The 17,784-nt window shown below is 42.6% G+C and overlaps 1 long non-coding RNA gene across 1 annotated transcript in view; it reads right to left on the bottom strand.

Moving 5' to 3' along the window:
• The window catches only part of LOC145352980 (uncharacterized), a 44,411-nt gene that overhangs the window by 17,111 nt on the left and 9,516 nt on the right, over positions 1–17,784 (bottom strand). The window contains exon 2 of the long non-coding RNA XR_013888630.1: positions 2,786–2,896. This is a non-coding gene — a long non-coding RNA (uncharacterized LOC145352980). The remainder of the gene's footprint in view (positions 1–2,785; positions 2,897–17,784) is intronic.

Genomic DNA, 17,784 nt, shown 5'->3' on the forward strand with positions numbered 1-17,784 from the left:
TGAGAGAAGAATTGGCGAATGTTGACTGGGGGAGCGCGTTGGAAGGTAGGTCTGCTGAGGAGCATTGGAGGATCTTTAAGGAGATCTTTCTTGGTGCTCAGCAGAAATTTATTCCGATGGTTAAAAAGGACCGTAGGAGGAGAGGTAATAAGCCGTGGATAACGAAGGAGGTGAAGGAAAGTGTTAAATTAAAAGCGGAGGCGTTTAGAGTAGCTAAGAGTAGTGGGCGAGAAGAGGATTGGGAGAGGTTTAAATGTCAACAAAGATTGACAAAGAAGTTGATAAAGAAGGGTAGGAGAAACTATGAAGCTGGGCTAGCGCTTAATATAAAAAAGGATAGCAAGAGTTTTTATAAATATATAAAAAGGAAGAGGCTGGCTAGGGTGAACGTTGGACCCTTAGAGGATGAGAGGGGGGACTTAGTGGTCGGGGATGGGGAAATGGCTGAGGTCTTGAATAACTTTTTTGTTTCAGTCTTCACGGAGGAGGACGTGAATAATTTGCCGGGTGTTAGCGATGGAAAGGTGGTAGGACTGGAGGGTCTCAATGACATTATTGTTACTAGAGAGGCGGTGCTCAACAGACTGGAGGGACTGATTGTGGACAAGTCCCCAGGACCAGATGGAATGCATCTGAGGGTTCTGAAAGAAATGGCGGAGGTGATAGTGGATGCCTTGGTGGTTATTTTCCAAACGCCGCTGGATTCCGGGGAAGTGCCGGAAGATTGGAAAACGGCTAATGTTACGCCGTTGTTTAAGAAGGGTGGCAGGCAAAAGGCAGGGAATTATAGGCCGGTTAGTTTAACGTCTGTTGTAGGTAAAATGTTAGAATCCGTCATCAAGGAGGAAATAGCGAGGCATCTTGAGGGGAATTGCTTGATAGAGCAGACGCAGCACGGTTTCATTAAGGGGAAGTCGTGCCTGACAAATTTATTGGGGTTCTATGAGGATGTGTCTAGGGCGGTGGATAGAGGAGAGCCGGTGAATGTGGTCTTTCTTGATTTTCAGAAGGCGTTTGACAATGTACCTCACAAGAGGTTATTGCAGAAGGGGGCATGGAGTTGGGGGTAAGGTGTTAACATAGAACATAGAACATTACAGCGCAGAACAGGCCCTTCGGCCCACGATGTTGCGCCGACCAGTTACAAAAACAATGACCCACTAGCCTATACCAATCCCTTTTCGTCCATAAACCTATCCAGAGATCTCTTAAACGCCCCCAAACTAGACGCATTTACAACTGCAGCAGGCAGGGCATTCCAATCCCTCACCACCCGCTGGGTAAAGAACCTACCCCTGACATCCGTCCTGTAGCTACCCCCCCTTAATTTAAAGCCATGCCCCCTCGTGCTAGCTTTCTCCATCCGAGGAAAAAGGCTATCACTATCCACCCTATCTAAACCTCTAATCATCTTATATGTTTCAATAAGATAGCGTGGATAGAGGATTGGTTGTCAAATAGGAGGCAGAGAGTGGGGGTTAATGGGTGCTATTCGGATTGGCGGTTGGTGACTAGTGGAGTGCCCCAGGAGTCGGTGCTGGGGCCTCAGCTATTTACCATTTATATAGATGATCTGGAGGAGGGAACCGAGTGTATGGTGTCGAAATTTGCTGATGACACCAAGATTGGTGGAACGGCAAATTGCGCGGAGGGTGTGGAGAGTCTGCAGAAGGATCTAGATAGGCTGGGTGAGTGGGCCAGGAACTGGCAAATGAAATTTAATGTTGGCAAGTGCGAGGTGGTCCACTTTGGTAGGAATAATGGTAGGAAGGACTATTACTTACATGGCAAAAAACTGCAGCAGGCAATGGTGCAGAGGGACCTCGGGGTCCTTGTGCATGAGTCGCAAAAACCCAGCCTGCAGGTGCAGCAGGTGGTCAGGAAGGTGAATGGGATGCTGGCCTTCATAGCGAGGGGGGTTGAATATAAAAGTAGGGAGGTCTTGCTGCAGCTGTATAGGGCATTGGTGAGGCAGCAGCTGGAGTACTGTGTGCAGTTTTGGTCGCCGCACTTACGCAAGGATATTTTGGCCTTGGAGGGAGTGCAGAGGAGGTTTACTAGGCTGATACCGGAGTTGAGGGGGTTGAGCTATGAGGAGAGGCTGAATAAACTAGGCTTGTACTCGTTAGAGTTTAGAAGAATGAGGGGAGATCTCATTGAGACGTATAAGATGATGAATGGGATGAATAGGATAGAGGTGGAGAGACTCTTCCCGCTCAGAAAGGACAGTAGGACTAGGGGGCACAGCCTCAAGATAAAGGGGGGCGGTTTAGAACGGAGTTGAGGAGGAACTTCTTCACTCAAAGGGTGGTGAATCTCTGGAATTCTCTGCCCGTTAAAGTGGTGGAGGCTGCCTCGCTAAATATTTTTAAGACGTGGGTTGATGGGTTTTTGATAAGCGAGGGGATTAAGGGTTATGGGGAGAGGGTGGGAATGTGGAACTGAGCCACGACGGATCAGCCATGATCTTATTGAATGGCGGGGTAGGCTCGAAGGGCTAGATGGCCTACTCCTGCTCCTATTTCTTATGTTCTTATGTATGAATGAATGCACACACTGGGAATTCAGATTCAGTAGGTATAACAGCAGTTAGATAAGACATGTTCTGGTAAATGGCTTCTATCTTGTAAAAAATTGGATAAAAGCAAATTACTGTGGATGCTGGAATCTGAAACCAAAAGAGAAACCACTGGAAAATCTCAGCAGGTCTGGCAGCATCTGTAAGGAGAGAAAAGAGCTGACTTTTCGAGTCCAGATGACCCTTTGTCAATCTTGAACAATCTACCTTATTCCTGATAGATTGAATCCATTGGATGAAAGACTGTTACACCTGGACATCAATATTCAGTTGGTATCCTGATGATACTTCCACAAAGATGAAGCTTTTCCTCTTCACCTAAAATATTTGAAGATAAATGATTGTCATCAGAATATCTGTGAATGAGTGGAACAATCAGTTTGTTTGGTTTACTGCTTTGTGTGTGTTGTGAAATAATGTTTTATATCATAGATTTTTTTGAAAAGACTAAAGCCACGTTCTAGTGACTTTGGATCATGGCCAAAGATGCCTGCACATTTGCATCACTGTACCTTCTATATTTAAAAACCATTAAAATGGAAATAAACTGTTCACAAAGCCACATTAGAAGCAACAGCATTGAAAGTGGATGCATGTGAGCCATTTCCTATCACCTTAGCAAAGCAACTAGACAATCACCTGGGTCCTTAACTAGGTGGAAACAAACCATTCGACATAATCACTTGGGCAATGGAGCCTTGGCTGAAAGAAGAATTACCAGCCATAATCTAATCAAGTTACAATAGGAATACAATGACCTTAGTTGGATCACTGACCAAGAGAGAAGGTCATGTGACAAGCCAACCCATTGTGTGTCTTAAGCACTTGCTTTACCTGTAGAATGGGACAAGCGGGAGAGACACTGAAGGAACAAAACCATGTCTGCTACTTTTGACTATGCTGGTGCTTCAGATTTTTAAAATTGTAAAGGTGATTGTTCACCAGTTCAGGGAAAACACAACTCATTTCTTTACAGGTTAAAACTATAGAAAGGCTTGAAGTCTGTGGTTACAATCAGCTCCCAAGATGATTCTGACTACAGAAGCTCATGTTTGCGAGGGTTATCCCCCACCCTGCTCCTTGATTGATTCCCTGGATCTGCAGATTGATCCTCAAACAGACAATTACCACAAAAAAAACTTGTGTGTGTGTGTGTGTGTGTGTGTGTGTGTATGAACTTTGAGTATATATATGATTATGAATGTTGGTACATTTTTTATTTTATTTAGAACAACAAAAACTATTCTCTTTTTGAAAACTTATTTGATCACATCTTTCATGGTCACAGCACATGATTAGTTATATACTCACGGAATTTGTCACATATATCCATTTTTTAAAAAACTTGTTGCAGTCACACCAAGTGTGGGGCAAAAAAAGGGAATTCATTCGTACCCTCGTCATATAATCACAACAGTGTACATTGACACACACCAAAAGAGAAAATGCTGGAAAATCGCAGCAGCATCTGTAAGGAAGAAAAGAGCTGATGTTTCCAGATGACCCTTTGTCAAAGCTAAAAGGCATAGAAAGTGGGAGATATTTATACTGCAGGGTGAGAGAATGAAAGATGAATCAGCCACAAAAACAAGGAGAAAGACTATTAATGACAGCCCATAGAGAAAATAGAAAATGTGAATGGCCAAGTGGCAGAGAAACTGAAATCAGAGGGTAAACTGTGACAGATGAAGATGTAGGGGGACGAAGGGAGATGGGTGGGAGAGAGGTAAAATTGAGAAAAAGGGGAAAAGTGGAAGCAAAGGGGAAAAAAAACATTATGGAAAGGGAGATAAAATAGGGGGGAAAAGTGGGGGGAAGAAAAATAACGACAATAAAGAAATAGAAAGTAGAGAAGTTAAAAATAAACCAAATGAAAACAAAGGGGTCGAGGTGGGATCGAACTAATCATCTGAAGTTATTGAATTCGATGTTGCGACCAGAAGGCTGTCATGTGCCTAGCCAGAAGATGAGATGCTGTTCCTTCAGTTTGCGTTGAGCTTCACTGGAACATTACAGCAGGCCAAGTACAGACATGTGGGCATGGGAGCAGGATTGTGTGTTAAAATGGCAAGCAACCAGAAGGTCAAGGTCCTGATTGCGCATAGACTGAAAGTGCTCAGCAATCACCCAGTCAATGTTTGGTCTCTTCGATATAGAGGAGGCCACATTGGGAGCAGCAAATGCAATACACCAAATTGAAAGAGGTGCTAGTGAAACGTTGCTTGACCTGGCATGAATATTTTGGACTTTAGATGGTAAGCATGGTAAAGGGGCAGGTGTTACACCTTCTGCAATTGAATGGGAAGGTGCCATAGGTGATGGGAGAGGTGTTGGGTATAACGGAGCAATGGACTAGGTTATCCCGGAGGAACGGTCTCTGCAGAATGCTGACAGAGGGAGTGAAGGGAAGATGTTTTTGGTGGTGGCATCACACTGGAGTTGGCGAAAATGGTGGAGGATTATGCTTTGCAAGTGGAGGCTGGAGAGGTGAAATTGTGAATGGTCAAATGGCAGCTTCTCTGCCATTTGGCCATTCACACCTTCTATCATTTCTGTGGACTGCCATCAGCAGCCTTTCCCCTTGTTTTTGTGGCTATGACTCATGACTCATCTTTCATTCTCTCACCCTACAATATAAATATGCCCCCCTTTCTATACCTTTTAGCTTTGACAAAGGGTCATCCGGACTCGAAATGTCAGCTCTTTTTTCTCCTTCCATACACTGCCAGACCTGCTGAGATTTTCCAGCATTTTCTCATTTAATTTCAGATTCCAACGTCCGCAGTAATTTGCTTTTGTACATTGACACACATCTGCAGATGTTAATGCTGCTGGATTGGAAAACTTGTTTTGGTAGGGACCAAACACCATTTTCTGGAGATTTGTCTAGGGAATATATATTTTTTGCCTTTTGAGCCATCAGAATTCCATCTCCTCATTTTTTTTGGACATAAGTAATTTACCTAACATGTGAGCTCACAATCAACATAATTGCAGCAGAATGTTCACCACCAGCAGACAGCCTTGGAATAACGCAAGATTTAACTTTTATGCACCACTGTTTAAGGTTTAATTCATGTTGACTTTGAATACATTAAATTAAAATACAAATTCAGGCGAAACCTGATTTATCAATTTTTCATTGCGGTCATTCGGTAATTGCTGCTCTCTTGTATGTTGACCTCAACATGGAACATGACTTGCCTCTTTCATGGGAATCGCTTGTACGCAACTTAACTTGCTACAGTTAAATGCAGTAGTCAGAAGGTTTGAACCAACTTCCTGTTGTACTGTCAATTTCTGTGCTTTTAATTGGCACCCCTGCCCTGCCGCTGCTTCTGCCCCATCGCTGCCTGCCCCGTCCCTTCCCAGCCCCCTCCATCTCTCTCTAATACCTACATCAACACCACTACACTCCCAAACCCTCAAATTAAAATTTACCTCAATGTGACAGAGTTGAAAAAATTTGTATTTCTTTCATGCACTGTCCAAAAATGTGTTTATCAGCACATTTATGCAAAGCATTTTCTAAAATTATTTTGAGTATTTTTTCTATATTTCATAAACCTTTTTTCCCATAAGGCAGAATGATAATTCTGTGCAAGAATTATACTCTGAAACAAATATGTTAAACTCTTGTGGACTAATTAAATCTTTATTGTTTTCTTGCTAAAACCAACCAGCTTTGTTCTACCAGAACAATCTTTATAGTTTTCTTGCTAAAACTAACCTCTGCCAGTACTTGCTCTTTACTTTAGCACGGGCACTTGTTTGCTTCCAGATACAGGTGGTGAAAGCTATTCCAACTGAGTTGGCTCCAACAACATTGCTGTTCCACGTTTGTATAATAAATACCTCACAAGTGGTGCGTTTGCAGTCAGAAGCAACCATAAAGATAAACAGAAGAAAGGAATAGAATGATATGTTGATGGAAAAGGGTTGGAGGAGCTCATGTGGAGCATGAACACCAACCTGAACTAGTTAGCTGAATAACTCTATGTGGCAGACTCAATGTAATGTATAAATTTGTATTCTTCAGCTATTTGTGCAGATAAAATAGATTCTATATAGGTTGTATAGACTTATTCAACACAGAAACTATAAACTATATGCTTTGATTTAAATAAAACAGTAATCTAAATGACAGTGAAAGCAATTTTCTCCTGAATTATGCAGCCAGTTGTATATGCAACGAATGATGTTAAGTAAATAACAAATCATGGAAACCAAATAAACAGATGTCCGGTTAAAGCGTTGTAATGGTCCAAACATCAAATTCCAACAAAACTTAAATAGTTCCCATTCAATCTAGATACATGAAATTTTTGTTCAAAGCATAACATTCTTTACAAATTACAAGCTTAAAGTTTATTTAAAAATAAAAAACAAAATACTGGGAACATCACCCAATTTGAACCGCCCCACCATTGGTGGCTGAACCTTTGGTTGCCTGAGCCCTAAGCTCAGGAATATTCTCCCTATACCTCTCCTCCTCACTCCCTTGGTTTCCTCTTTTAAGATACACCTTGTAACACACATGACCTAATATCACTTTAGGTGGCTCAGTGTCATATTTTGTTTTATAATTTCCATCTAAAGTTCTTCAGGACTACATCTTACTTATGTAGTGTCATTAACATTATAAAAATGCCCCCTTGCCTTTGCTATTCTGCAGTTAACTTCTGTATCAATAGTCACTGCTTGGGAGAGGGTGCTGCCAAGATAAATGAAATGGTCCACTGCCTGTAGTTTCGGCCCTTTGATTGTGATTATGGGTTCTGTGTACGGCGCATAAGGAGCAGGCTGGTGCATGACTTCAGTCTTTTTAATGTTGATGGTGAGTCCAAAGTTCTCACAAGCTGTGGAAAATTAGTCCATACTGACCTGAATCTCTGCTCTGAGCTAGTATACAGGGTGCAGTCATCAGCAAAGAGGAAGTCTCTCAGAACAGTCTCCTTCACTTGGGTAATAGCTTGAAGTCTCCTCATGTTGAAGAGCTTCCCATCCACTCTGTACTTGAGGCTGATTCCAGCAACACTGTTCTGGAAGGCTTCATTCAGCATGGCAGTAAACATCATGCTGTTCTGCTTTGTCGGCTGCGCTCCACTGAATGGGAATGTTGAGGAATCAGCCCAGCAACAAAACTGAAGGCCTATGGTGCCATGGTACTCACTACCCCCCTGAATGCCTGTAAAACGTGGACTGTGTATCGAAGGCGTGCAAGACAGCTCATTTCCACATGACTTGTATTTGCAGAATATTATACATCAGTTGGCAAGACAAAGTACCAGACACTGAAGTTCTCTCTAGAGCAAATCTACCATCAGTCCACACACTGCTGATGAGAGCACAGACACGGTGAGCAAGTCATGTCATCTGTATGCCAGACAAGTGCATAACCAAGCAGCCTCTTTTTGGGGAACTCTCTGGAGGAAGACACTTGCATGGAGGGCAGAAGAAACATTACAAAGTCATACTCAAGGCCTCCCTGAAGTCACTTGACACAGACATGACCACCTGGGAAACGCTGGCACAAAACCACCCTACCTGGCGCTGCCTCATCCACAAGGGCTGTCAAGCTTACAAAGCAAGGTGCATTGCTGAAGCACGACTTAAGCGTGAGCTGCGCAAGTCCAGAGCAACCAGCGCAACAACTACAGTGCCTACACAAGTCTGTCCAATATGTGCCAGGACATTCCTTGCCCAAATTGGCCTGATCAATCATCTTTGGACACATCGCATCCAGGCTCAAAATGACGAATCATGTCTTGTCTTCACCGACAACGATGGATGAACAACAACAAAAATGCCCCCAGATTGCTACATTTCACATGAATATTATTAGACAAAATTTAACACACGGTGTTCGGAAAAATCATAACATTAAAAATGAAGAAAATCAAGTGTTCTAGTGGGGGTTATGTGTTTTCAAAAACTACTTTAAAATGGAAGCTGTGTAATAGAACATAGAACATTACAGCGCAGTACAGGCTCTTCAGCCCTCGATGTTGCGCCAACCAGTGGAACCAATCTAATGACCCTCTAACCTAAACTATTCCAATGTTATCCATATGCCTATCCACTGACCATTTGAATACCCTTAAAGTTGGCGAGTCCACAACTGCTGCAGGTAGGGCATTCCACGCCCTTACTACCCTCTGAGTAAAGAACCGACCTCTGACATCCATCCTATAATTACCACCCCTTAATTTAAAGCTATGCCCCCTCATGTTAGCCATCACCATCCGAGGAAAAAGGCTCTCACTGTCCACTCTATCTAACCCTCTGATCATCTTGTATGCCTCAATTAGGTCACCTCATAACCTTCTTCTCTCTAATGAAAATAACCTCAAGTCCCTCAGCCTTTCCTCATAAGACCTTCCCACCATACCAGGCAACATTCTGGTTAACCTCCTCTGCACCCTTTCCAATGCCTCCACATCTTTCATATAATGTGGTGACCAGAGCTGTATGCAATACTCCAACTGCGGCCGCACCAAAGTTTTGTACAGTTGCAACATGACCTCATGGCTCCGAAATTCAATCCCTCTACCAATAAAAACTAACACACCGTATGCCTTCTTAACAACCTTATCAACCTGGGTGCCAACTTTCAGGGAGCTATGCACACGTACACCAAGATCTCTCTGCTCGTCAACACTACTAAGAGTCCTTCCATTAGCCCTATATTCTGTATTCCTGTTACTCTTACCAAAGTGAATCACCTCACACTTTTCCATATTAAACTCCATTTGCCACCTTTCGGCCCAGCTCTGCAGCTTATCTATGTCCCTCTGCAAACTATAACATCCATCCTCACTGTCTACAACTCCTCCGACTTTGGTGTCATCAGCAAATTTACTAACCCATCCTTCTACACCCTCATCTAGGTCATTTATAAAAATGACAAACAGCAGTGGCCCCAAAACAGATCCTTGAGGTACACCACTTGTAATTGAACTCCAGGTTGAATATTTCCCATCAACCACCACCCTCTGTCTTCTACCAGCTAGCCAATGCCTGATCCAAACTGCTAAATCACCCTTAATCCCATGCACCTGCATTTTCTGCAATAGCCTACCATGGGGAACCTTATCAAACGTTTTACTAAAATCCATATATGCCACGTCAACTGTCTTACCCTTATCCACCTCTTTGGTCACCTTTTCAAAAAACTCGATGAGGTTTGTGAGGCACAACCTACCCTTCACAAAACCAATGGCAGGGACAGTTTGGCTAGGTTAATGGAACCAGTGCTTTTGATATGTTGATGAGTTAGATGTTTAGCTAAGACAAGTTGGTAACAAAGGGGATAGAGCATCCAGGGGGAGACCTTAAGGTCTTGACACGCTTATCCTTTGGCATGGCGAGCCAGTAAGATCACGTGAGAAGCATGAGTTTGTATCTGGTTTCTTGCTTCTCGCAATATTACTGGCCTTATTCTGCTGAACTAATCAGCCTCACGTCCAGGAAAGGCGTAAGATTTATTTTAATATTCATGAACTTATTTTAATATTATCAGTGAGCCCGGGACGCATTGTCTGGTCTCACTTATCTTAATGGTCTTGCTGGTAAGGACCTCCACCAACAATGATCATGTTTAGTCCCAAACAGCAGGTACCTGATGTGATGACCATACCGGTGGAACTGGAGGCCACTGAAGCGAGTAGTTGGGGGCAGAGGCAGGCAGTACCCTTGGGCTGCAGTGTTCACCGAGCTGTACCAAGGGGTGATGCCAAAGGGGAGGAGCAGGGCCTGAAGGGGAAGGGGCCTGAAGAGGATGTAGGGCATGGGGAGCTGCTTACTCTGCATCGAGAATCACTGGGGTGGTGATCGGCTGAGGGTGTGGGGAGCGGGGAGCAGCAATCATCTGGGGGAGGGGAATTGGGCGTGGTGATGGCATGGGAGAATTGGGGGCAACGATTGGCTGGGGGAATCAGGGGTAGTGATCAGTGGGGCTCATGTTTGAGGATCAAAGTCTTGGGGGAAGGGGGGGCGATAAGAGGGTGGGGGTGTGATTGGGGGAGATGGGGGTGCGATGTCCGAGGTGATGGTGGGGGGTTGGGGTGACAGATTCCCAGTGTGCTATGTACTCTTGGAGTTTGAATAACATGCCAGAAATTTAAAGGGGGAGACAAGGGGATAGATTTTCTGCCCTCCCTGCAGTGTGTTTTATGGTGGTTAAGGTGGCCTGCTATTGGAACGTGCGACGTCAACGAAATTTCCTGTTCTACGCAAAACCCCGCTGCTGATGAGACAGTAAGATCTGATGACAAGAACAGACTGAAAAATCCAATCACGGTGTGGTCTTTGCAATAACGTTCAAAAAGGTAATTAAGTTTGATTTCTGAAGAGGCTAATTCGGATAAGAGAAGGTCAAAAGGGAATAATGGCATATCAGAAGCAATTCAACGAATGCAAGGGATTTGTTTTGAGATCTGAGCGCACAGCAGGAATAGTTGTTTGAACTCCCAGTAAGCTGTGTCTGTGAAGAAAGCCTGCTTGAACAACCAGTTGTTTTGTCCTACATCAGAAGCAACCCCAAAGGATATAACTCTCTAGTGTGATAACTATTACTGGATTTTGCTTATAGATTTTTTAAAAAACTTATATTGCTTGGAGAGAGCTGGTTCTGAGGTTAGGGAAATAAAGGTGTTTGGGCTGGGTAAAGTTTGGGATATTGTGGATAACCATTGAGCTAGTTAAGTGTACTTCTAGTTGACTTTATTGTTATTTCTTCAAGGTTTATTAAGCATTTAATTTATTTAAAAATCATCAGAAAAAGTTCTGGGGTATAAATTTTGGTTTGCAAATCGTTCCTCACATTATATCAAATTGCAAAATACAGTTAAGAGCAGGAGTTTCAAGTTTCCTTTTTGAGATTTGGAATAACCTAGTATTTACTATCAGCTGTACTCTTAACATAAATCACATGAAAAGACAGCTGACCAAAAGCTTGGTCAAATAAGTAGGCCTAGATTTTTGAGACAGTTTGGGGAAGATTGATTATTCTTGATCCCTGGCCAACCATTCAATTTTGTTTTGCCATTTCTGGAACCTCCTTTCCATTTTTGGGTAGTCATATGTAACTGAGATGATGACAATGTACAAATATTACACATTCTATTTTCTGTTTCATTTGTGTTCAGCTACGATTCTGCAAAACAGACGCACAAAGTTACCACGTATCACATTGGAAATAAAACAGTGTTTAAAAGAACAAGCGGGTACATCTACAGCTACTGCTAAAAACCTTTAACCTGCTTTTTTTCAGAAAGAGGCATAGTGATGGTTATTTAGAATTCCACTCTTTTTTTGCTTCTTGGAAGAAGAGGAGGAATGATTGTGTGGCTGCAGTATGCAGTTGCCCTTTCCTTCATTTGACAGAGGGGTAATGTTTGCAATGGCGTCATTTTCAAAAGGTAAATGTAAAATCTACAATGATAGAGCCAAAGATCCCAACATAGTGACAAACCACACAAAATGTAAGGATTTGTGTGTCAAGCATCAGCTCTATGTTAAATATTAATACAAAAGAAACACCTTTGTTGATTTATATTCCAAGGAGAACAATAGAGTATGTTATTAATGTAAGTTGACTGTTTGTATCCAGTACAGCATATTTATTTGGTATTCATTCAATAAATATTTCTAGTAGTTTATAGCCTAGGTAACAATATGATTCTGTGTTTATTCTCCTGCCTATTGAAGCCAGGAAAATCATTTTTGAGAATATGGTATATTCAGTAAATTAACTGTCAGCCCCCTGCACAAATGATACTGAATGAAAGAAAGCTATAACACGCAAAGTCATCAGGCCTGTCCTCACAGATATGCTGGCTCTTCGGTAAACATATCAAATTAGTTCCATTCCACTCTTCTTTCCTTGTAGCCGAGTCATATGCTTTTCCCTTTGAGTATTTATCCAAATGCCCTTTGTAAAATAGTGTTGAATTGGCTTCAATCATCTTTTCAAACAGTGCAATTCAGATCATAACTCGCTGTGTAAAAGAGAAAAGGTTTCCCCACATTGCCGGTTTTTTTTAAAACCAATCATCTTAAATCTGTGCTCCTGGTTACTGACCCTTCTTCCACTGAAAAGTTCTTCTTTAGTCTATCAAGACTCCACATGATTTTGAAAACCTCGGAGCAAATAACTCTTGGGCTTCTCTACTGTAAAGGAAACAACTCCAGCTTCTTCATCATTCATCAAGATTTAACATTTATTCCTTGCTTTTGCATTTTCAAAAGCAAGGTTTCCATTAACACTGCAATGAAGTTACTGTGAAAATCCCCTAGTCGCCACACTCCAGCACCTGTTCGGGTACACTGTTCGGGAGAATTTAGCCTGGCCAATGCACCTAACTAGCATGTCTTTTGGATTGTGGGAGGAAACTGGAGCGCTCAGAGGAAACGCACACAGACCCCAGGAGAACGTGCAGACTCCACACAGACAGTGACCAAGCCAGGAATCAAACCTGAGTCCCTGGCACTGTGGGGCAGCAGTGTTAACCTCTGAACCGTCGTGCCACCTGGTAGGTTCATGGCAGAGTTTAGGATGTTTGGAGGCAGAGGACAAAGAGCTGGATTGAAGCAAAATGGTTAAAAAAAAGCAAACAAATAGGTGTAAAATGTGATTACTCGGAGTGGAGGAAGTTAGGAAGTGTCACTAAGATTAGTGCTTGGATCACTGTTATTCATAACTTACAACAATGATTTGGACTTAGGAATAAGTAACTTCGTATTAAAATTTGCTGATAACAATAAACTGGAGGTATAGCTAACATTGAGGAATAGCATAATATAATACAATTTGACAACTTGCAGACTGGGCAGTTAAGCAGCAAATGAACTTCAACATAAATAAATGTGAGGCGATGAATTTTTGGCAGAGTGGTTAACACTGCTGTCTCGCAGTGAGTGACCTGGGTTCGATTCCCAGGCCCAGGCCTGACCATCTTCTCCCCCCCCCCCCCAACTCCCCCATTTGACCCTGTCCTCCATAACCCCTTCAAGCATCCCATAGGCTCTGACCATTCAGGCCTTGCCCCCATAGGCCTACCCCTTGAGGCTCTGCTCCCATAGGCCCACCCCTTCAGACCTGCCCCCATAAGCCCCACCCCCTTCAGGCCCTGCCCCAGGTGGCCAGTGCCAAGGTGCCTAGTGGGCATTGCCAAAGGGCTAAGCTGATTGCCAGGCTGGCACTGCCCAAGGAGCACCTTCCTTTGCCCTCAACCTCCCTGGGGGGTCTCAATGACCTGTGGTTGTACTGGCGAGAGCAACACAATTGTTCCCCATTCATGGGGAGCAGGTTTTTCCTCACTGGAGAGAACCTCTCCTAGCGCGGCCACAAAGGCAAGTGAGCCTGTACGATTGAATCTCAGGCTCACAAAACACATATAAATCACAATTTAAATATTCAGCCTCTTGTCAGAAATGGGTGAGAGGTTGACTGCACTGGAAATCTGGTGCTGGTAGGATCGCAAGAGCTGAGAGATCAGGTGTGATCCTGATTCCTCGGCTCTCATACAATTTCACCAGCTTGTTCCACCCATCATTGGGCAGTGTGAGATGGTAAAATCACAGCTGTTGCACCTGGTCATCGAGATCTGAGGGTCAGTCGAAGATTTTGACTACTGGTCTTACGTTGTCTTTACCTCAGCAATAACGAGAAGGGCTGGAAGTGGCTGGACACGATTGGTCTTCTCCATTCGCTGGGGCATAAGTTTCTCCTTAGCAGTGTTTCAGGATGATGAGATAGTGGAGGTGCAAAGACTTCAGTAAAACTCTGGATGGATCCTGTATGTTGCTCTATGATCCTTTCATGGCTTTAGCCTTTTCAAGTCCATGATTGGTTATATTATCCTGCAGTTCATCATTAATCCTGAACTTTGTTCCCTTGTGGTTATTGTTGTGGAAATGTTTACTGTCCAGCTGCTTACAGACTTTGTTCCCTTCAAGTGACCAGATGAAGAATTTTGGAGTTTTAAAATCAGCCTTTATTACAAGCTATAGCTAGGACTCAAGTACCCCAGCTGGTGTCCAGAGCACTGGATATAGCATTACACAAACAAATATACTTCCAGATTTGATTACAAGTAACTAATATGTACCAATCAGAGATATATATATGCACAGAAGTTATCCATATCCACTCACAACTATTGATTAGGTTTAGATCAAGCTTAAGGTACAAACACAACTAACCAATCACAACATGTGCACATCTACTTGATTTAAATATCCAATCAGTGTAAAAGCTTATGCATGCTATCTAGTCTAATTTACTATTGGCAACAATTTGTCCTTAACATAACTTGTGTCTGACTTGTGGATTAATTATCCTCTCTATGTCCAAGGCCCCTAGTGTTTGATGTATTCTCTTACGCTAGGGAGGTTCAATAGACAAACCCTTATGTTCAAGCTATAAACAGTGTTGACTCCCAAAGTTATCTTTAGGCCATTTGGTTGTCAGACCAAATGGCAAAGCAATCTTCCATTGTTTTACAGTATGTGAGAGTTTACCCCTGTAATGTTTCTGCCTGAGAACTAATCGTTTGTGCCCTTGGGTATTTACTCATAGCTAGCAGTTTATATGAATTTTCCACTAAATTGAACTTTTTAACCCTTTCAGTGAGTAAGATGATTAGTATGGCCACTAGCCCCCTTCAATTATATTCCTGACTTCATATTATCTTTTATCTTGGCCAGGGTTTATGATATAAAGAGCACACAGGCGTTTCACCTGTTATCTTGTTAAACTGTGAAAATCAGGATTTATTAATTCTGGACTGTACCCCCTGTATTTATAACCTTGTGTTGATCCTGTTCTGTGTTTTTTTCATATTGATGGGGGCAATCCTATAACTGAGCTGAGACACAGTTAATCAATTATCTTGTTTAGAGTAAGCCTTGTTAATTCTTAAATGTATTCCCTATCATTTCATCTCTTAATTGATCCTGTCATGTGATTTATCACATTGATATAGGCAATCCTGTGTTTATGTAAGCAGGGTAGTGAATTTTCATTTGTTATCCTGGTGAATCCAGGGACATCCATATACTGGAGCTGTGCAACCTTTATCCGTCTTCTTGTCTTATAACCTGGCAAATACAGTGGTGAACTTTTTCACCTGATATCCATTATTACAATAATGGTAAAGATGGGTAACACCACTTCAGGGAGGTGGGAAAGTGGTTTAAAATGTGAGTAGTGGGTATGGCCTAAGAGTCCTCTCAGCAGGTGAGGAAAACCCCTCTAGAAGTTATGGGTTCACATATTTTTTGTATTTCAGTTGTTTTGCGATTATAGAATATCGCTGGTGGTGTTGGAGTAGGAGAATTATGTGTTAGTGCACCCCCAGACGTGGTTGGATAATTCTTGGATATATATAGCTTGTTAAACTGGTCTTCTATTTTGACTTAGCTGGGAGGGTAGTGACAGTTGTTACTTGATTATTTGGCTCATGGAATGTGGGCATATCCTGTTGTTAGGGTTTTCTCTGATATGGGGAAATGGGTCGAATCCTGTTAATAGTGGACCCTAAATGGCACCTCTAGGTTACCTTGAGGCAGGTAGTTCGTTTTGTTCAAAGTATAAGAGTGTTGTGAGTATCTTTGGATTGTTGCTCTTAAACTGGTATGTCATTGAGCAGGTTAGGGCTTTTAGTACTTGTGTTTATCTGGTTCAGGTGGAGGGTATGTTAGGCAGGGGAGTTGGTTGCCCTTCCCCGAAATGTCTCCTTTCGGGCTTCTGGACTGCTCTCCTTCTTGAGGCTTGGTTCCTCTTCTCCTGAAGGGTCTTGACAGGATTAATTTGGAGAGGATGTTTCCTCTTGTGTGAGAATCTCGAACTATGGGTCACTGTTTCAAAATGAAGGATCACCCATTTAGGACAGGGAGGAAAATTTTTTCTCTCAGAGCATCATGAGTCTTTGAAACTTTCTTTTTCAAAAGGCAGTGGAAACAGAGTTTTTGAATATTTTTAAGGCTGTGATCATTAGATTCTTGACAAGCAAGAAGTGAAAGGTTATCTGAGGGAGGCAGGAGGGTGGAATTGAGATTACACTCAAATCATCAGACTCGAGGGGCTGAATGAACAACTCCTGTTTCTAATTAATTTACTCATATGCTTGTAAACACTCAGACCTGCGCTGCTATTCAATGATATTGTGGCTTTTTCACAATCTAACATCATAGTTTGCTTTGGATCTGAAATGCTGAATGTGAAAACTGTATTTCAAAAAAATCCTCACATATGCTTGTGTATCCACCTGTTGGAAAATTTGATTACATAACTTGTAAGCTATTGCTTTATGGATCCTTTCTGTTGGTGTGCACGTGACATGACATTTTTTGGCATTGGATGTTACCTTCCATTGGTCCTGCCATTTTTACAATTCCAGAAGACCATCGAGCAGAGAATTGATATGATCTTGGATTTTCCCTGATGCATACACCACATAGTTATGTCTGCAAATAATCAGACCCTGTTTTTAATTTGTTGGGAAGGTCATTTATGAATTTCAAGAATAAAGATCTCAAATAGTTTCCTTGGGCACTCCAGAGAGGACAGCTATAATACAGTATGATTCTCCATTGCATACCACTCTGTGGGCCCAATTTTACAATCAAGTTATGCCTGTTTTCTGGCACAAAAACTTGGTAAAGTTTGGTTTGAGGCAAGCAGTGCAATCTGCGCGTGCCTCTGCACTATTTCCCACTCTATCAAGGGCCAAAAATGGCCATGATTGGGACTGTGCCCTAAACGGGTGCGATGGCCATTTAAATGCATTTGCAGACTTTTACACTGACTTAATGGACTTCATGCCCAAGTTTACCAGAACTTCTCTCTTTATCACCACGTTCACCAATCTGGAATTGGTGCGAAACAGACATGCTCCATATAAGTCCAATTTGGGCACTCCATCAGTGAGGGTTAGTGAGGAGGTAAATGCATAGCATCCAATGGCTCTCTGCTGCTTACAGGTGTCCTTTCATTGCGGCCATTTTCTTTCTCAAGTCGGTGGGGGCTCTGCGAATGTGTAGGGGAGCGGGGGACTGTTGCTCAGCTGGGTTTCTGATATCTGATTTGCAGCACGGACACAGGTCTCAGCACTGACTCAGGTCTTGTGGATGCTGCTGGGTACTCGTGCACTCAGCCCTCTTCCAGCTGAAGGATGTGAACAAAGACCTTGCAAATTGCA

This window comes from Carcharhinus amblyrhynchos, chromosome 15 (genome assembly GCF_965287045.1).
Source record: "Carcharhinus amblyrhynchos chromosome 15, sCarAmb.v2.hapA, whole genome shotgun sequence".
Lineage (NCBI taxonomy): Eukaryota > Metazoa > Chordata > Chondrichthyes > Carcharhiniformes > Carcharhinidae > Carcharhinus > Carcharhinus amblyrhynchos.